Source organism: Oreochromis aureus, linkage group 23, assembly GCF_013358895.1.
Source record: "Oreochromis aureus strain Israel breed Guangdong linkage group 23, ZZ_aureus, whole genome shotgun sequence".
In the NCBI taxonomy this organism is placed as follows: domain Eukaryota; kingdom Metazoa; phylum Chordata; class Actinopteri; order Cichliformes; family Cichlidae; genus Oreochromis; species Oreochromis aureus.
Genome location: NC_052963.1, coordinates 15,415,597 through 15,435,188, shown reverse-complemented (window position 1 = coordinate 15,435,188; position 19,592 = coordinate 15,415,597). Strand labels below are relative to the sequence as shown.

The 19,592-nt window shown below is 43.3% G+C and overlaps 16 non-coding genes and 7 pseudogenes across 16 annotated transcripts; 11 read left to right on the top strand and 12 right to left on the bottom strand.

The window, feature by feature from the left end:
- Positions 1 to 3,693: 3,693 nt before the first annotated feature.
- On the bottom strand, positions 3,694 to 3,812 carry LOC120436573. Its single transcript, XR_005610557.1, has one exon. It is a non-coding gene; the product is annotated as a 5S ribosomal RNA (ribosomal RNA).
- A 357-nt stretch (positions 3,813 to 4,169) lies between these two features.
- LOC120436562 lies at positions 4,170 to 4,288 on the top strand. Its single transcript, XR_005610546.1, has one exon. It is a non-coding gene; the product is annotated as a 5S ribosomal RNA (ribosomal RNA).
- Positions 4,289 to 5,122: 834 nt separating this feature from the next.
- LOC120436534 lies at positions 5,123 to 5,239 on the bottom strand (annotated as a pseudogene).
- A 355-nt stretch (positions 5,240 to 5,594) lies between these two features.
- LOC120436577 lies at positions 5,595 to 5,713 on the top strand. Its single transcript, XR_005610560.1, has one exon. It is a non-coding gene; the product is annotated as a 5S ribosomal RNA (ribosomal RNA).
- An 831-nt stretch (positions 5,714 to 6,544) lies between these two features.
- LOC120436530 lies at positions 6,545 to 6,661 on the bottom strand (annotated as a pseudogene).
- A 359-nt stretch (positions 6,662 to 7,020) lies between these two features.
- On the top strand, positions 7,021 to 7,138 carry LOC120436518. Its single transcript, XR_005610521.1, has one exon. It is a non-coding gene; the product is annotated as a 5S ribosomal RNA (ribosomal RNA).
- An 834-nt stretch (positions 7,139 to 7,972) lies between these two features.
- LOC120436540 lies at positions 7,973 to 8,090 on the bottom strand (annotated as a pseudogene).
- Positions 8,091 to 8,444: 354 nt separating this feature from the next.
- LOC120436561 lies at positions 8,445 to 8,563 on the top strand. The gene has a single exon (XR_005610544.1). It is a non-coding gene; the product is annotated as a 5S ribosomal RNA (ribosomal RNA).
- An 833-nt stretch (positions 8,564 to 9,396) lies between these two features.
- LOC120436536 lies at positions 9,397 to 9,513 on the bottom strand (annotated as a pseudogene).
- A 358-nt stretch (positions 9,514 to 9,871) lies between these two features.
- On the top strand, positions 9,872 to 9,990 carry LOC120436565. The gene has a single exon (XR_005610549.1). It is a non-coding gene; the product is annotated as a 5S ribosomal RNA (ribosomal RNA).
- An 839-nt stretch (positions 9,991 to 10,829) lies between these two features.
- LOC120436535 lies at positions 10,830 to 10,946 on the bottom strand (annotated as a pseudogene).
- A 355-nt stretch (positions 10,947 to 11,301) lies between these two features.
- Positions 11,302 to 11,420, top strand: LOC120436560. The gene has a single exon (XR_005610543.1). It is a non-coding gene; the product is annotated as a 5S ribosomal RNA (ribosomal RNA).
- An 838-nt stretch (positions 11,421 to 12,258) lies between these two features.
- Positions 12,259 to 12,377, bottom strand: LOC120436516. The gene has a single exon (XR_005610518.1). It is a non-coding gene; the product is annotated as a 5S ribosomal RNA (ribosomal RNA).
- Positions 12,378 to 12,742: 365 nt separating this feature from the next.
- Positions 12,743 to 12,861, top strand: LOC120436559. The gene has a single exon (XR_005610542.1). It is a non-coding gene; the product is annotated as a 5S ribosomal RNA (ribosomal RNA).
- An 834-nt stretch (positions 12,862 to 13,695) lies between these two features.
- LOC116315332 lies at positions 13,696 to 13,813 on the bottom strand. The gene has a single exon (XR_004199094.2). It is a non-coding gene; the product is annotated as a 5S ribosomal RNA (ribosomal RNA).
- Positions 13,814 to 14,166: 353 nt separating this feature from the next.
- LOC120436569 lies at positions 14,167 to 14,285 on the top strand. Its single transcript, XR_005610553.1, has one exon. It is a non-coding gene; the product is annotated as a 5S ribosomal RNA (ribosomal RNA).
- An 831-nt stretch (positions 14,286 to 15,116) lies between these two features.
- On the bottom strand, positions 15,117 to 15,234 carry LOC120436522. The gene has a single exon (XR_005610525.1). It is a non-coding gene; the product is annotated as a 5S ribosomal RNA (ribosomal RNA).
- A 354-nt stretch (positions 15,235 to 15,588) lies between these two features.
- On the top strand, positions 15,589 to 15,707 carry LOC120436558. Its single transcript, XR_005610541.1, has one exon. It is a non-coding gene; the product is annotated as a 5S ribosomal RNA (ribosomal RNA).
- An 839-nt stretch (positions 15,708 to 16,546) lies between these two features.
- On the bottom strand, positions 16,547 to 16,664 carry LOC120436523 (annotated as a pseudogene).
- A 355-nt stretch (positions 16,665 to 17,019) lies between these two features.
- Positions 17,020 to 17,138, top strand: LOC120436556. Its single transcript, XR_005610540.1, has one exon. It is a non-coding gene; the product is annotated as a 5S ribosomal RNA (ribosomal RNA).
- Positions 17,139 to 17,972: 834 nt separating this feature from the next.
- LOC120436521 lies at positions 17,973 to 18,090 on the bottom strand. Its single transcript, XR_005610524.1, has one exon. It is a non-coding gene; the product is annotated as a 5S ribosomal RNA (ribosomal RNA).
- Positions 18,091 to 18,446: 356 nt separating this feature from the next.
- On the top strand, positions 18,447 to 18,565 carry LOC120436564. The gene has a single exon (XR_005610548.1). It is a non-coding gene; the product is annotated as a 5S ribosomal RNA (ribosomal RNA).
- An 834-nt stretch (positions 18,566 to 19,399) lies between these two features.
- Positions 19,400 to 19,517, bottom strand: LOC120436524 (annotated as a pseudogene).
- Positions 19,518 to 19,592: the final 75 nt, after the last annotated feature.

The following is a 19,592-nucleotide window of genomic DNA, read 5'->3' as shown; positions in this document are numbered from 1 at the left end:
AGGGGGGCGCAGAGCCATTGCAGGGGGGGCGCGGTATGAAAAGAAAAAAAAGAAAAGAAGAACGCTTGGACACTGCTAGCATAATGGACAGATTTTTGGCGGGGCTCCCACACAAACGCAAAGCAGGAGATGAAGCATCGCCAAATATGTTTCCAAACCAACTTCCTTCCAAGCCAAAGACTAGAAAATATGGTGAAGCATATCTTCCCTTTGGCTTCACCTGCACAAGTGCCGAGGCAGGTCTCCCCTGCAAAATTAGTTTTCCCTGCGTCGGGAGCAGCGCTGGGCTCTCCAAATCACGGACAAACAGTATCCCACATTCTTGATTTTTAGTTCACAAACACTTGTTGTAATGACTAACTACTCCTGACATTTTGGAGATGTTAGCTCTTTATGCAGTAAAGTTAAAGTGGGATACAAATAATATCAGGCTGATCCTGCCACGATTTGTTTCCCCGGTTCAAATCACGGACAAACAGTATCCCACAGCTGTTTTTGTTTTTGAACTCATTTTGCACAGAGAGGCATTTTTTGAAAAATGTATTGATAGCAATGTTGAATATTATTACACAGGAAAAAAACAACCTGTTGACGAAAGGCCCAAACGCATAGAAACAGCTGCGTTTTCAAAAATACCCGTGTAGGTGTGGACAAAGAGTTAGTAGTATATTTTATTACTACCTGTAATTTATTGCCATTTACTTGTATTTGCTTAATTGTTTACTAAATGTTTGAGGTGTGAAATAAACCGCAATGGAGTTTGTAAACAAAATATGGGTGTGTGTGTTTGGAGGATGTGTTTGTGCGGGGGTGGGGGGGCGCGAACATTTTTCTTGTAAAAAAGGGGGGCCTGGCAAAAAAAGTTTGGGAACCACTGGCTTAAGACAAGAAGAAAAAAAATAGAAAAAGAAAAAAGAAAACTTCATCACCTCCCATATATGGACTGAGCCATATGACATCACCTTGATTCTTGATTTCTTTAAATTTATGTATAATTGCCAATATGCATATATGATTTTTACATTATATATAAGAACTTAATGCAACCAATCTTAACTTCCAGAGAATTTTGTTTACTAAAGATCTGCTGTCTCATTCAGCTGACTCCTGTCAGACACCACAGGTGCTCAAGCCAGGCACTCACTCTTCAGCTCATTTTAAAAGGAGGAACAGGTGAGACACCTCTACTCATTTTAAATTGAAGCGTTGGTGAAGCTCATCCAATTTATATGTTTTAGTGTGCAAGCATGTTCAAATGGTAAAATGATCGAGAAACCAACAAAAAATGCTGATTTACTTACAATACTTGCTTACTCTCATTAATATTGTGTGTATGTTTGCTTTGTTTTTGTTTATCTTAAAACAGAAGTACGATGAAGATCTCCGTTTTCCTGCTGGTGGTGCTCTCTGCCACTCTGCTCTGCGGTGACTCCAAGGCCAATGGAGATGTTACGAAATTCAAAAACCAGCACATATTTCCACAAGTACTTTGCGATGAATTGATTGAATTCAGTGTAACCCATGGTTATTTTATTGACAATTGTATTGTATTTTTATTCTAATTTTAAGTGTTACTGTTTTGTTAAGTGCTGAGTTTTCCCATGTACCGTGAATGCACCATAGCGCTGTGCGTGGTGACTTTCTTTCACTGCATCCGCCTGCACGGAGCTAGATGCACAAAGCTGTGTGGAGATTCAGTCCTGTAACGTGTTGCGCTACGGAATTGTTTTCTTTGAAGAATATCCTGGCTGGTTTTTTTTGTGGTAGAAATCTGCTGCAAGGACCGAGTGGTGCCATCTAAGGACTGGATGCCACTGGAGGTGCCTAGAAAGGACATTCTCAATCTGAAGGCCACCTGTTTCCTTGGAGGGTGGTAGGATACAACGATTTGCAATTTTTTTTTAAGGATTAACGTTTTTTTTTACTGAGATCTCAGGACGCTTTATGTTGTTACTTTTTCCTTTTTTGGGTCAGATCTGATTCCACTTAGCACAAAAAACTGATGCATCTAAAAGCAAAACTGTGACTAAAGACAATTAACACTTACTGAGAACACTGAACACTAAGTGCACTAAACTGGAATGGACAGCCTATCTAATACATTTATGGACACTTGAAGTGATACATTGTACATTGTTGATATTTACATGTTTGAATTGATTTAAATGTTTTGTTCATGTCTATGTTGGACCATTTAAATGTTGAATACACTCAAATCACTTTTTTCCTTTAAGTTGTTGTCAGTGTCTCATTCTGAGTGGAGGGTTTTTCCTTCTTTAAGTTGAGTTACCACTGCCAGTCTCCTTACGATCCTAACTGAACCCAACAAGAGTAGATTCTGAAATATTGTTTTCCCTTGACTTTGTATGACAGATTAGTGTGGATTTGATTGATTTTTGACTACTCAGTTAAAAAGGGTGACATCAGGAAAATCAGAGATGACAATAACCACTGTAAGAGAGCGAATACCTTCATCTTTGATACGTTTGACAACGTTAAAAAAAATCTGTGATGAAAAATATCTTGTTGATTACCAAGTTTATGAAAGCCCTGAACCAGTGGATATTTTGTACTGTAGGCTGACTGGAGGAAAATACGGCCGTCCTTGTAGGTACAAAGAGGTCTGGCTGAAAAAGAAGATTGAAATCATATGCGACACACATGGTCAGCCTGTACAATTTAAAAAGTTTGTTTGATCTGACTACTGATGTGTACTCGCTACGATCTTTATACATCATATCATGATGTTGCTTTGGATTCCTTTCTTAAAAAATCATTACGTTTGATGAAATATAAATGGTAATTTTCAGCGAATGTGGAAACATGCTTTAGACTGACTTTCTTGTCTCACTTGCATTCAGCGTATATTTGACGTTTTTGCATTATTTTCTCCATGACTGTGTTTAATCTTGCAGCACAGTCATTGTTTGCCTGTCAGCATGTATTAAATAAACTAAGATAAGTTGCTGCTCCAGTGAATTTTATTATACTGAAAGTGAAGCACTTGTGAAACCACATGAAGTGGTTTTAAAATCTTAAAGTAAGAGCTTTATGCACATTGCCTGGATGAAGACTTTGGTTAAACAGAGCTAGCAAGAGTTGGTTATGAGAATTTCAGGCCAACTTCCAGACAACTGAATCATCATTAGTAGAAAATCAAGGTTTAGATCCATCATCATTATAATGCTCTGCTGAAACAATCATAGAAGTGATCATTCTATTTCATGTCTTGATGCATGCTCAGTCAACCAGCTAAGAAAATCCCAAAAAGTTGATTCTTTTCATCTGGACTTAGTGTTTTCAGAGAGCGAGAGGCTTCCTCGATAACAGGGTTCATGTAGATACTGTAACCCATTTATTGTGATTTAAAAAACAATTTAGAGTGAAGGATATTGATTAGTTTCTTCCTTCCTTTTTTTTAATACCGGCACATGACAGCACAGTTATAATGCATACTTAATGTTGCAAAATTCACGTCATAAACAGTTGTGAGTGTTTGCACAAAAACATCTACAGGTGCTCTGTGCATGTACAGTGATATTGATATAACGCTTGAAGAATTTGACATTACTACATCAGTGGAAGAGCTCTTTACATAGAAGACTCACTAAGCACCCTATTAGAAAATGAGCTAAAAGAGTGCCTCAGATTCGTTTCAATATTTAAACTGTCATTTGTGTGTTGAAGTGCAAAAGCTTACAGCACCTGGTATTCCCAGGCGGTCTCCCGTCCAAGTACTGACCAGGCCCGACCCTGCTTGGCTTCCGAGATCAGACGAGATCGGGCGCGTTCAGGGTGGTATGGCCGTAAGCGAGAGAACGCTTCAGAAACAGCCTTTTTATACATGCTGTGATGACACAGTCATGCTTACGTTTTTATGTTCTGTGTAGAAGTTGAATTCTCCAAACCACGAAAATGTTGGACTTCCAAATCGTCCTAACACACTGTGTGCTCTCTGTCACTTTAACACTGTGCTGTGAGAAACTAACATGTGTTATTATCGTGACGTTACCAGCTGAAAAGCATTTTTGCACCTCAGTGTTGAAGCTGCAGTTAACAACAAAGGTTTGCATGTTTTCGCCGTAACATATGAAGCTTAGCACAATACTATAGTTTAAGCTGTGTGACATTTGCCAAGTATAAAAGGTCTTTTGTAGCGGGCCTCCCTCGCTTACGGCCATACCACCCTGAACACGCCCGATCTCGTCTGATCTCGGAAGCTAAGCAGGGTCGGGCCTGGTCAGTACTTGGATGGGAGACCGCCTGGGAATACCAGGTGCTGTAAGCTTTTGCACTTCAACACACAAACTGCAGAGGGCGCTGCTGCACACTCAGTGGAGGCAGCTTCATGACAACGCTCCTGATTGCCTTTTGCTTTTGTGTAAAACAAAAACAGGAAAACAACAAGAACAAAATATTTAGGAAATACACAAACTTATTTATTCTTTAAATGTAGGAAATGTCTATGGCTAGTCCGTCTGGGCTCAGTAGTGAGGAACTTGTTAACCTTGTAGTGTGCAGCGGGCACAGTGTCCACCCATGTGCAACGACTTTGAATTCTTATTCGCTGCTGACTGCGGTCCCGAAGAATACTGAATAAATGCGCAGCAGTGTGCTACCCTGAGCAGGGAACACGATATCATGGAGTTTCTAACATGGAGCAAGGTGACGGTGATGCTACTATCTAGGACCGCCCCGCTTAGCTTCAGAGATCAGATGAAATCAGGCGTGGTATGGCCGTGGCGAGAGGCTTCCTCGGTAACAGGGTTCATGTAGATACTGTAACCCATTTATTGTGATTTAAAAACAATTTAGAGTGAAGGATATTGATTAGTTTCTTCCTTCCTTTTTTTAATACCGCACATGACAGCACAGTTATAATGCATACTTAATGCTGCAAAATTCACGTCATAAACAGTTGTGAGTGTTTGCACAAAAACATCTACAGGTGCTCTGTGCATGTACAGTGATATTGATATAACGCTTGAAGAATTTGACATTACTACATCAGTGGAAGAGCTCTTTGCGCAAGACTCACTAAGCACCCTATTAGAAAATGAGCTAAAAGAGTGCCTCAGATTCGTTTCAATATTTAAACTGTCATTTGTGTGTTGAAGTGCAAAGCTTACAGCACCCGGTATTCCCAGGCGGTCTCCGTCCAAGTACTGACCAGGCCCGACTCTGCTTGGCTTCCGAGATCAGACGAGATCGGGCGCGTTCAGGGTGGTATGGCCGTGGCGAGAGAACGCTTCAGAAACAGCCTTTTATACATGCTGTGATGACACAGTCATGCTTACGTTTTTTATGTTCTGTGTAGAAGTTGAATTCTCCAAACCACGAAAATGTTGGACTTCCAAATCGTCCTAACACACTGTGTGCTCTCTGTCACTTTAACACTGTGCTGTGAGAAACTAACATGTGTTATTATCGTGACGTTACAGCTGGAAAAGCATTTTGCACCTCAGTGTTGAAGCTGCAGTTAACAACAAAGGTTTGCATGTTTTCGCCGTAACATATGAAGCTTAGCACAATACTATAGTTTAAGCTGTGTGACATTTGCCAAGTATAAAAGGTCTTTTGTAGCGGTCCTCCTCGCTTGCCGCCATACCACCCTGAACACGCCCGATCTCGTCTGATCTCGGAAGCTAAGCAGGGTCGGGCCTGGTCAGTACTTGGATGGGAGACCGCCTGGGAATACCAGGTGCTGTAAGCTTTTGCACTTCAACACACAAACTGCAGAGGGCGCTGCTGCACACTCAGTGGAGGCAGCTTCATGACAACGCCCTGATTGCCTTTTGCTTTTGTGTAAAACAAAAACAGGAAAACAACAAGAACAAAATATTTAGGAAATACACAAACTTATTTATTCTTTAAATGTAGGAAATGTCTATGGCTAGTCCGTCTGGGCTCAGTAGTGAGGAACTTGTTAACCTTGTAGTGTGCAGCGGGCACAGTGTCCACCCATGTGCAACGACTTTGAATTCTTATTCGCTGCTGACTGCGGTCCCGAAGAATACTGAATAAATGCGCAGCAGTGTGCTACCCTGAGCAGGGAACACGATATCATGGAGTTTCTAACATGGAGCAAGGTGACGGTGATGCTACTATCTAGGACCGCCCGCTTAGCTTCAGAGATCAGATGAAATCAGGCGTGGTATGGCCGTGGCGAGAGGCTTCCTCGGTAACAGGGTTCATGTAGATACTGTAACCCATTTATTGTGATTTAAAAACAATTTAGAGTGAAGGATATTGATTAGTTTCTTCCTTCCTTTTTTTAATACCGCACATGACAGCACAGTTATAATGCATACTTAATGCTGCAAAATTCACGTCATAAACAGTTGTGTGTTTGCACAAAAACATCTACAGGTGCTCTGTGCATGTACAGTGATATTGATATAACGCTTGAAGAATTTGACATTACTACATCAGTGGAAGAGCTCTTTGCATAAGACTCACTAAGCACCCTATTAGAAAATGAGCTAAAAGAGTGCCTCAGATTCGTTTCAATATGTAAACTGTCATTTGTGTGTTGAAGTGCAAAAGCTTACAGCACCCGGTATTCCCAGGCGGTCTCCGTCCAAGTACTGACCAGGCCCGACCCTGCTTGGCTTCCGAGATCAGACGAGATCGGGCGCGTTCAGGGTGGTATGGCCGTGGCGAGAGAACGCTTCAGAAACAGCCTTTTTATACATGCTGTGATGACACAGTCATGCTTACGTTTTTTATGTTCTGTGTAGAAGTTGAATTCTCCAAACCACGAAAATGTTGGACTTCCAAATCGTCCTAACACACTGTGTGCTCTCTGTCACTTTAACACTGTGCTGTGAGAAACTAACATGTGTTATTATCGTGACGTTACAGCTGGAAAAAAGCATTTTTGCACCTCAGTGTTGAAGCTGCAGTTAACAACAAAGGTTTGCATGTTTTCGCCAGTAACATATGAAGCTTAGCACAATACTATAGTTTAAGCTGTGTGACATTTGCCAAGTATAAAGGTCTTTTGTAGCGGTCCTCCTCGCTTACGCTATACCACCCTGAACACGCCCGATCTCGTCTGATCTCGGAAGCTAAGCAGGGTCGGGCCTGGTCAGTACTTGGATGGGAGACCGCCTGGGAATACCAGGTGCTGTAAGCTTTGCACTTCAACACACAAACTGCAGAGGGCGCTGCTGCACACTCAGTGGAGGCAGCTTCAGGACAACGCTCCTGATTGCCTTTTGCTTTTGTGTAAAACAAAAACAGGAAAACAACAAGAACAAAATATTTAGGAAATACACAAACTTATTTATTCTTTAAATGTAGGAAATGTCTATGGCTAGTCCGTCTGGGCTCAGTAGTGAGGAACTTGTTAACCTTGTAGTGTGCAGCGGGCACAGTGTCCACCCATGTGCAACGACTTTGAATTCTTATTCGCTGCTGACTGCGGTCCCGAAGAATACTGAATAAATGCGCAGCAGTGTGCTACCCTGAGCAGGGAACACGATATCATGGAGTTTCTAACATGGAGCAAGGTGACGGTGATGCTACTATCTAGGACCGCCCGCTTAGCTTCAGAGATCAGATGAAATCAGGCGTGGTATGGCCGTGGCGAGAGGTTTCCTCGGTAACAGGGTTCATGTAGATACTGTAACCCATTTATTGTGATTTTAAAAACAATTTAGAGTGAAGGATATTGATTAGTTTCTTCCTTCCTTTTTTTAATACCGCACATGACAGCACAGTTATAATGCATACTTAATGCTGCAAAATTCACGTCATAAACAGTTGTGAGTGTTTGCACAAAAACATCTACAGGTGCTCTGTGCATGTACAGTGATATTGATATAACGCTTGAAGAATTTGACATTACTACATCAGTGGAAGAGCTCTTTGCGCAAGACTCACTAAGCACCCTATTAGAAAATGAGCTAAAAGAGTGTCTCAGATTCGTTTCAATATTTAAACTGTCATTTGTGTGTTGAAGTGCAAAAGCTTACAGCACCTGGTATTCCCAGGCGGTCTCCGTCCAAGTACTGACCAGGCCCGACCCTGCGTGGCTTCCGAGATCAGGCGAGATCGGGCGCGTTCAGGGTGGTATGGCCGTGTTTACAGAACGCTTCAGAAACAGCCTTTTTATACATGCTGTGATGACACAGTCATGCTTACGTTTTTATGTTCTGTGTAGAAGTTGAATTCTCCAAACCACGAAAATGTTGGACTTCCAAATCGTCCTAACACACTGTGTGCTCTCTGTCACTTTAACACTGTGCTGTGAGAAACTAACATGTGTTATTATCGTGACGTTACCGCTGGAAAAGCATTTTTGCACCTCAGTGTTGAAGCTGCAGTTAACAACAAAGGTTTGCATGTTTCGCCGTAACATATGAAGCTTAGCACAATACTATAGTTTAAGCTGTGTGACATTTGCCAAGTATAAAGGTCTTTTGTAGCGGGCCTCCCTCGCTTACGGCCATACCACCCTGAACACGCCCGATCTCGTCTGATCTCGGAAGCTAAGCAGGGTCGGGCCTGGTCAGTACTTGGATGGGAGACCGCCTGGGAATACCAGGTGCTGTAAGCTTTTTGCACTTCAACACACAAACTGCAGAGGCGCTGCTGCACACTCAGTGGAGGCAGCTTCATGACAACGCTCCTGATTGCCTTTTGCTTTTGTGTAAAACAAAAACAGGAAAACAACAAGAACAAAATATTTAGGAAATACACAAACTTATTTATTCTTTAAATGTAGGAAATGTCTATGGCTAGTCCGTCTGGGCTCAGTAGTGAGGAACTTGTTAACCTTGTAGTGTGCAGCGGGCACAGTGTCCACCCATGTGCAACGACTTTGAATTCTTATTCGCTGCTGACTGCGGTCCGAAGAATACTGAATAAATGCGCAGCAGTGTGCTACCCTGAGCAGGGAACACGATATCATGGAGTTTCTAACATGGAGCAAGGTGACGGTGATGCTACTATCTAGGACCGCCCGCTTAGCTTCAGAGATCAGATGAAATCAGGCGTGGTATGGCCGTGGCGAGAGGCTTCCTCAATAACAGGGTTCATGTAGATACTGTAACCCATTTATTGTGATTTAAAAACAATTTAGAGTGAAGGATATTGATTAGTTTCTTCCTTCCTTTTTTTAATACCGCACATGACAGCACAGTTATAATGCATACTTAATGCTGCAAAATTCACGTCATAAACAGTTGTGAGTGTTTGCACAAAAACATCTACAGGTGCTCTGTGCATGTACAGTGATATTGATATAACGCTTGAAGAATTTGACATTACTACATCAGTGGAAGAGCTCTTTGCGCAAGACTCACTAAGCACCCTATTAGAAAATGAGCTAAAAGAGTGTCTCAGATTCGTTTCAATATTTAAACTGTCATTTGTGTGTTGAAGTGCAAAAGCTTACAGCACCTGGTATTCCCAGGCGGTCTCCGTCCAAGTACTGACCAGGCCCGACCCTGCGTGGCTTCCGAGATCAGACGAGATCGGGCGCGTTCAGGGTGGTATGGCCGTGGCGACAGAACGCTTCAGAAACAGCCTTTTATACATGCTGTGATGACACAGTCATGCTTACGTTTTTTATGTTCTGTGTAGAAGTTGAATTCTCCAAACCACGAAAATGTTGGACTTCCAAATCGTCCTAACACACTGTGTGCTCTCTGTCACTTTAACACTGTGCTGTGAGAAACTAACATGTGTTATTATCGTGACGTTACCGCTGGGAAAAGCATTTTTGCACCTCAGTGTTGAAGCTGCAGTTAACAACAAAGGTTTGCATGTTTTCGCCGTAACATATGAAGCTTAGCACAATACTATAGTTTAAGCTGTGTGACATTTGCCAAGTATAAAGGTCTTTTTGTAGCGGTCCTCCCTCACTTACGGCCATACCACCCTGAACACGCCCGATCTCGTCTGATCTCGGAAGCTAAGCAGGGTCGGGCCTGGTCAGTACTTGGATGGGAGACCGCCTGGGAATACCAGGTGCTGTAAGCTTTTGCACTTCAACACACAAACTGCAGAGGGCGCTGCTGCACACTCAGTGGAGGCAGCTTCATGACAACGCTCCTGATTGCCTTTTGCTTTTGTGTAAAACAAAAACAGGAAAACAACAAGAACAAAATATTTAGGAAATACACAAACTTATTTATTCTTTAAATGTAGGAAATGTCTATGGCTAGTCCGTCTGGGCTCAGTAGTGAGGAACTTGTTAACCTTGTAGTGTGCAGCGGGCACAGTGTCCACCCATGTGCAACGACTTTGAATTCTTATTCGCTGCTGACTGCGGTCCCGAAGAATACTGAATAAATGCGCAGCAGTGTGCTACCCTGAGCAGGGAACACGATATCATGGAGTTTCTAACATGGAGCAAGGTGAAGGTGATGCTACTATCTAGGACCGCCCCGCTTAGCTTCAGAGATCAGATGAAATCAGGCGTGGTATGGCCGTGGCGAGAGGCTTCCTCAATAACAGGGTTCATGTAGATACTGTAACCCATTTATTGTGATTTAAAAACAATTTAGAGTGAAGGATATTGATTAGTTTCTTCCTTCCTTTTTTTTTTAATACCGGCACATGACAGCACAGTTATAATGCATACTTAATGCTGCAAAATTCACGTCATAAACAGTTGTGAGTGTTTGCACAAAAACATCTACAGGTGCTCTGTGCATGTACAGTGATATTGATATAACGCTTGAAGAATTTGACATTACTACATCAGTGGAAGAGCTCTTTGCGCAAGACTCACTAAGCACCCTATTAGAAAATGAGCTAAAAGAGTGTCTCAGATTCGTTTCAATATTTAAACTGTCATTTGTGTGTTGAAGTGCAAAAGCTTACAGCACCTGGTATTCCCAGGCGGTCTCCGTCCAAGTACTGACCAGGCCCGACCCTGCGTGGCTTCCGAGATCAGACGAGATCGGGCGCGTTCAGGGTGGTATGGCCGTGGCGAGAGAAACGCTTCAGAAACAGCCTTTTATACATGCTGTGATGACACAGTCATGCTTACGTTTTTATGTTCTGTGTAGAAGTTGAATTCTCCAAACCACGAAAATGTTGGACTTCCAAATCGTCCTAACACACTGTGTGCTCTCTGTCACTTTAACACTGTGCTGTGAGAAACTAACATGTGTTATTATCGTGACGTTACATGGAAAAGCATTTTTGCACCTCAGTGTTGAAGCTGCAGTTAACAACAAAGGTTTGCATGTTTTCGCCGTAACATATGAAGCTTAGCACAATACTATAGTTTAAGCTGTGTGACATTTGCCAAGTATAAAAGGTCTTTTGTAGCAGGCCTTCCTCGCTTACGGCCATACCACCCTGAACACGCCCGATCTCGTCTGATCTCGGAAGCTAAGCAGGGTCGGGCCTGGTCAGTACTTGGATGGGAGACCGCCTGGGAATACCAGGTGCTGTAAGCTTTTGCACTTCAACACACAAACTGCAGAGGGCGCTGCTGCACACTCAGTGGAGGCAGCTTCATGACAACGCCCTGATTGCCTTTTGCTTTTGTGTAAAACAAAAACAGGAAAACAACAAGAACAAAATATTTAGGAAATACACAAACTTATTTATTCTTTAAATGTAGGAAATGTCTATGGCTAGTCCGTCTGGGCTCAGTAGTGAGGAACTTGTTAACCTTGTAGTGTGCAGCGGGCACAGTGTCCACCCATGTGCAACGACTTTGAATTCTTATTCGCTGCTGACTGCGGTCCCGAAGAATACTGAATAAATGCGCAGCAGTGTGCTACCCTGAGCAGGGAACACGATATCATGGAGTTTCTAACATGGAGCAAGGTGACGGTGATGCTACTATCTAGGACCGCCCCCAGCTTAGCTTCAGAGATCAGATGAAATCAGGCGTGGTATGGCCGTGGCGAGAGGCTTCCTCGGTAACAGGGTTCATGTAGATACTGTAACCCATTTATTGTGATTTAAAAACAATTTAGAGTGAAGGATATTGATTAGTTTCTTCCTTCCTTTTTTTAATACAGGCACATGACAGCACAGTTATAATGCATACTTAATGCTGCAAAATTCACGTCATAAACAGTTGTGAGTGTTTGCACAAAAACATCTACAGGTGCTCTGTGCATGTACAGTGATATTGATATAACGCTTGAAGAATTTGACATTACTACATCAGTGGAAGAGCTCTTTATGCATAAGACTCACTAACCACCCTATTAGAAAATGAGCTAAAAGAGTGCCTCAGATTCGTTTCAATATTTAAACTGTCATTTGTGTGTTGAAGTGCAAAGCTTACAGCACCTGGTATTCCCAGGCGGTCTCCCGTCCAAGTACTGACCAGGCCCGACCCTGATTGGCTTCCGAGATCAGACGAGATCGGGCGCGCTCAGGGTGGTATGGCCGTAAGCGAGAGAACGCTTCAGAAACAGCCTTTTTATACATGCTGTGATGACACAGTCATGCTTACGTTTTTTATGTTCTGTGTAGAAGTTGAATTCTCCAAACCACGAAAATGTTGGACTTCCAAATCGTCCTAACACACTGTGTGCTCTCTGTCACTTTAACACTGTGCTGTGAGAAACTAACATGTGTTATTATCGTGACGTTACCGCTGGAAAAGCATTTTGCACCTCAGTGTTGAAGCTGCAGTTAACAACAAAGGTTTGCATGTTTTCGCCGTAACATATGAAGCTTAGCACAATACTATAGTTTAAGCTGTGTGACATTTGCCAAGTTTGCCAAGTATAAAGGTCTTTTGTAGCGGTCCTCCCTCGCTTACGGCCATACCACCCTGAACACGCCCGATCTCGTCTGATCTCGGAAGCTAAGCAGGGTCGGGCCTGGTCAGTACTTGGATGGGAGACCGCCTGGGAATACCAGGTGCTGTAAGCTTTTGCACTTCAACACACAAACTGCAGAGGGCGCTGCTGCACACTCAGTGGAGGCAGCTTCATGACAACGCTCCTGATTGCCTTTTGCTTTTGTGTAAAACAAAAACAGGAAAACAACAAGAACAAAATATTTAGGAAATACACAAACTTATTTATTCTTTAAATGTAGGAAATGTCTATGGCTAGTCCGTCTGGGCTCAGTAGTGAGGAACTTGTTAACCTTGTAGTGTGCAGCGGGCACAGTGTCCACCCATGTGCAACGACTTTGAATTCTTATTCGCTGCTGACTGCGGTCCCCAAGAATACTGAATAAATGCGCAGCAGTGTGCTACCCTGAGCAGGGAACACGATATCATGGAGTTTCTAACATGGAGCAAGGTGACGGTGATGCTACTATCTAGGACCGCCCGCTTAGCTTCAGAGATCAGATGAAATCAGGCGTGGTATGGCCGTGGCGAGAGGCTTCCTCGGTAACAGGGTTCATGTAGATACTGTAACCCATTTATTGTGATTTAAAAACAATTTAGAGTGAAGGATATTGATTAGTTTCTTCCTTCCTTTTTTAATACCGGCACATGACAGCACAGTTATAATGCATACTTAATGCTGCAAAATTCACGTCATAAACAGTTGTGAGTGTTTGCACAAAAACATCTACAGGTGCTCTGTGCATGTACAGTGATATTGATATAACGCTTGAAGAATTTGACATTACTACATCAGTGGAAGAGCTCTTTGCGCAAGACTCACTAACCACCCTATTAGAAAATGAGCTAAAAGAGTGCCTCAGATTCGTTTCAATATTTAAACTGTCATTTGTGTGTTGAAGTGCAAAAGCTTACAGCACCTGGTATTCCCAGGCGGTCTCCGTCCAAGTACTGACCAGGCCCGACCCTGATTGGCTTCCGAGATCAGACGAGATCGGGCGCGTTCAGGGTGGTATGGCCGTAAGCGAGAGAACGCTTCAGAAACAGCCTTTTATACATGCTGTGATGACACAGTCATGCTTACGTTTTTATGTTCTGTGTAGAAGTTGAATTCTCCAAACCACGAAAATGTTGGACTTCCAAATCGTCCTAACACACTGTGTGCTCTCTGTCACTTTAACACTGTGCTGTGAGAAACTAACATGTGTTATTATCGTGACGTTACCGCTGGAAAAGCATTTTGCACCTCAGTGTTGAAGCTGCAGTTAACAACAAAGGTTTGCATGTTTTCGCCGTAACATATGAAGCTTAGCACAATACTATAGTTTAAGCTGTGTGACATTTGCCAAGTATAAAGGTCTTTTGTAGCGGGCCTCCTCGCTTACGGCCATACCACCCTGAACACGCCCGATCTCGTCTGATCTCGGAAGCTAAGCAGGGTCGGGCCTGGTCAGTACTTGGATGGGAGACCGCCTGGGAATACCAGGTGCTGCAAGCTTTTGCACTTCAACACACAAACTGCAGAGGCGCTGCTGCACACTCAGTGGAGGCAGCTTCATGACAACGCTCCTGATTGCCTTTTGCTTTTGTGTAAAACAAAAACAGGAAAACAACAAGAACAAAATATTTAGGAAATACACAAACTTATTTATTCTTTAAATGTAGGAAATGTCTATGGCTAGTCCGTCTGGGCTCAGTAGTGAGGAACTTGTTAACCTTGTAGTGTGCAGGGGCACAGTGTCCACCCATGTGCAACGACTTTGAATTCTTATTCGCTGCTGACTGCGGTCCCCAAGAATACTGAATAAATGCGCAGCAGTGTGCTACCCTGAGCAGGGAACACGATATCATGGAGTTTCTAACATGGAGCAAGGTGAAGGTGATGCTACTATCTAGGACCGCCCGCTTAGCTTCAGAGATCAGATGAAATCAGGCGTGGTATGGCCGTGGCGAGAGGCTTCCTCGATAACAGGGTTCATGTAGATACCGTAACCCATTTATTGTGATTTAAAAACAATTTAGAGTGAAGGATATTGATTAGTTTCTTCCTTCCTTTTTTAATACCGCACATGACAGCACAGTTATAATGCATACTTAATGCTGCAAAATTCACGTCATAAACAGTTGTGAGTGTTTGCACAAAAACATCTACAGGTGCTCTGTGCATGTACAGTGATATTGATATAACGCTTGAAGAATTTGACATTACTACATCAGTGGAAGAGCTCTTTGCGCAAGACTCACTAACCACCCTATTAGAAAATGAGCTAAAAGAGTGCCTCAGATTCGTTTCAATATTTAAACTGTCATTTGTGTGTTGAAGTGCAAAAGCTTACAGCACCTGGCATTCCCAGGCGGTCTCCGTCCAAGTACTGACCAGGCCCGACCCTGCTTGGCTTCCGAGATCAGACGAGATCGGGCGCGTTCAGGGTGGTATGGCCGTAAGCGAGAGAACGCTTCAGAAACAGCCTTTTTATACATGCTGTGATGACACAGTCATGCTTACGTTTTTATGTTCTGTGTAGAAGTTGAATTCTCCAAACCACGAAAATGTTGGACTTCCAAATCGTCCTAACACACTGTGTGCTCTCTGTCACTTTAACACTGTGCTGTGAGAAACTAACATGTGTTATTATCGTGACGTTACCGCTGAAAAAGCATTTTGCACCTCAGTGTTGAAGCTGCAGTTAACAACAAAGGTTTGCATGTTTTCGCCGTAACATATGAAGCTTAGCACAATACTATAGTTTAAGCTGTGTGACATTTGCCAAGTATAAAGGTCTTTTGTAGCGGGCCTCCTCGCTTACGGCCATACCACCCTGAACACGCCCGATCTCGTCTGATCTCGGAAGCTAAGCAGGGTCGGGCCTGGTCAGTACTTGGATGGGAGACCGCCTGGGAATACCAGGTGCTGTAAGCTTTTTGCACTTCAACACACAAACTGCAGAGGGCGCTGCTGCACACTCAGTGGAGGCAGCTTCATGACAACGCTCCTGATTGCCTTTTGCTTTTGTGTAAAAAACAAAAACAGGAAAACAACAAGAACAAAATATTTAGGAAATACACAAACTTATTTATTCTTTAAATGTAGGAAATGTCTATGGCTAGTCCGTCTGGGCTCAGTAGTGAGGAACTTGTTAACCTTGTAGTGTGCAGGGGCACAGTGTCCACCCATGTGCAACGACTTTGAATTCTTATTCGCTGCTGACTGCGGTCCCCAAGAATACTGAATAAATGCGCAGCAGTGTGCTACCCTGAGCAGGGAACACGATATCATGGAGTTTCTAACATGGAGCAAGGTGAAGGTGATGCTACTACCTAGGACCGCCCGCTTAGCTTCAGAGATCAGATGAAATCAGGCGTGGTATGGCCGTGGCGAGAGGCTTCCTCGATAACAGGGTTCATGTAGATACTGTAACCCATTTATTGTGATTTAAAAAACAATTTAGAGTGAAGGATATTGATTAGTTTCTTCCTTCCTTTTTTTTAATACCGGCACATGACAGCACAGTTATAATGCATACTTAATGCTGCAAAATTCACGTCATAAACAGTTGTGAGTGTTTGCACAAAAACATCTACAGGTGCTCTGTGCATGTACAGTGATATTGATATAACGCTTGAAGAATTTGACATTACTACATCAGTGGAAGAGCTCTTTGCGCAAGACTCACTAACCACCCTATTAGAAAATGAGCTAAAAGAGTGCCTCAGATTCGTTTCAATATTTAAACTGTCATTTGTGTGTTGAAGTGCAAAAGCTTACAGCACCTGGCATTCCCAGGCGGTCTCCGTCCAAGTACTGACCAGGCCCGACCCTGCTTGGCTTCCGAGATCAGACGAGATCGGGCGCGTTCAGGGTGGTATGGCCGGAAGCGAGAGAACGCTTCAGAAACAGCCTTTTTATACATGCTGTGATGACACAGTCATGCTTACGTTTTTATGTTCTGTGTAGAAGTTGAATTCTCCAAACCACGAAAATGTTGGACTTCCAAATCGTCCCTAACACACTGTGTGCTCTCTGTCACTTTAACACTGTGCTGTGAGAAACTAACATGTGTTATTATCGTGACGTTACAGCGGAAAAGCATTTTTGCACCTCAGTGTTGAAGCTGCAGTTAACAACAAAGGTTTGCATGTTTTCGCCGTAACATATGAAGCTTAGCACAATACTATAGTTTAAGCTGTGTGACATTTGCCAAGTATAAAGGTCTTTTGTAGCGGGCCTCCTCGCTTACGGCCATACCACCCTGAACACGCCCGATCTCGTCTGATCTCGGAAGCTAAGCAGGGTCGGGCCTGGTCAGTACTTGGATGGGAGACCGCCTGGGAATACCAGGTGCTGTAAGCTTTTGCACTTCAACACACAAACTGCAGAGGGCGCTGCTGCACACTCAGTGGAGGCAGCTTCATGACAACGCCCTGATTGCCTTTTGCTTTTGTGTAAAACAAAAAACAGGAAAACAACAAGAACAAAATATTTAGGAAATACACAAACTTATTTATTCTTTAAATGTAGGAAATGTCTATGGCTAGTCCGTCTGGGCTCAGTAGTGAGGAACTTGTTAACCTTGTAGTGTGCAGGGGCACAGTGTCCACCCATGTGCAACGACTTTGAATTCTTATTCGCTGCTGACTGCGGTCCCCAAGAATACTGAATAAATGCGCAGCAGTGTGCTACCCTGAGCAGGGAACACGATATCATGGAGTTTCTAACATGGAGCAAGGTGAAGGTGATGCTACTACCTAGGACCGCCCCGCTTAGCTTCAGAGATCAGATGAAATCAGGCGTGGTATGGCCGTGGCGAGAGGCTTCCTCGATAACAGGGTTCATGTAGATACTGTAACCCATTTATTGTGATTTAAAAACAATTTAGAGTGAAGGATATTGATTAGTTTCTTCCTTCCTTTTTTTAATACCGCACATGACAGCACAGTTATAATGCATACTTAATGCTGCAAAATTCACGTCATAAACAGTTGTGAGTGTTTGCACAAAAACATCTACAGGTGCTCTGTGCATGTACAGTGATATTGATATAACGCTTGAAGAATTTGACATTACTACATCAGTGGAAGAGCTCTTTGCGCAAGACTCACTAACCACCCTATTAGAAAATGAGCTAAAAGAGTGCCTCAGATTCGTTTCAATATTTAAACTGTCATTTGTGTGTTGAAGTGCAAAAGCTTACAGCACCTGGTATTCCCAGGCGGTCTCCGTCCAAGTACTGACCAGGCCCGACCCTGCTTGGCTTCCGAGATCAGACGAGATCGGGCGCGTTCAGGGTGGTATGGCCGTAAGCGAGAGAACGCTTCAGAAACAGCCTTTTATACATGCTGTGATGACACAGTCATGCTTACGTTTTTTATGTTCTGTGTAGAAGTTGAATTCTCCAAACCACGAAAATGTTGGACTTCCAAATCGTCCTAACACACTGTGTGCTCTCTGTCACTTTAACACTGTGCTGTGAGAAACTAACATGTGTTATTATCGTGACGTTACCAAGGAAAAGCATTTTTGCACCTCAGTGTTGAAGCTGCAGTTAACAACAAAGGTTTGCATGTTTTCGCCAGAACATATGAAGCTTAGCACAATACTATAGTTTAAGCTGTGTGACATTTGCCAAGTATAAAAGGTCTTTTGTAGCGGGCCTCCCTCGCTTGCGGCCATACCACCCTGAACACGCCCGATCTCGTCTGATCTCGGAAGCTAAGCAGGGTCGGGCCTGGTCAGTACTTGGATGGGAGACCGCCTGGGAATACCAGGTGCTGTAAGCTTTTGCACTTCAACACACAAACTGCAGAGGGCGCTTCTGCACACTCAGTGGAGGCAGCTTCAGGACAACGCTCCTGATTGCCTTTTGCTTTTGTGTAAAACAAAAACAGGAAAACAACAAGAACAAAATATTTAGGAAATACACAAACTTATTTATTCTTTAAATGTAGGAAATGTCTATGGCTAGTCCGTCTGGGCTCAGTAGTGAGGAACTTGTTAACCTTGTAGTGTGCAGCGGGCACAGTGTCCACCCATGTGCAACGACTTTGAATTCTTATTCGCTGCTGACTGCGGTCCCAAGAATACTGAATAAATGCGCAGCAGTGTGCTACCCTGAGCAGGGAACACGATATCATGGAGTTTCTAACATGGAGCAAGGTGAAGGTGATGCTACTATCTAGGACCGCCCCGCTTAGCTTCAGAGATCAGATGAAATCAGGCGTGGTATGGCCGTGGCGAGAGGCTTCCTCGATAACAGGGTTCATGTAGATACTGTAACCCATTTATTGTGATTTAAAAACAATTTAGAGTGAAGGATATTGATTAGTTTCTTCCTTCCTTTTTTTAATACCGCACATGACAGCACAGTTATAATGCATACTTAATGCTGCAAAATTCACGTCATAAACAGTTGTGAGTGTTTGCACAAAAACATCTACAGGTGCTCTGTGCATGTACAGTGATATTGATATAACGCTTGAAGAATTTGACATTACTACATCAGTGGAAGAGCTCTTTGCGCAAGACTCACTAACCACCCTATTAGAAAATGAGCTAAAAGAGTGCCTCAGATTCGTTTCAATATTTAAACTGTCATTTGTGTGTTGAAGTGCAAAAGCTTACAGCACCTGGTATTCCCAGGCGGTCTCCCGTCCAAGTACTGACCAGGCCCGTCCCTGCTTGGCTTCCGAGATCAGACGAGATCGGGCGCGTTCAGGGTGGTATGGCCGTGGCGAGAGAACGCTTCAGAAACAGCCTTTTTATACATGCTGTGATGACACAGTCATGCTTACGTTTTTTATGTTCTGT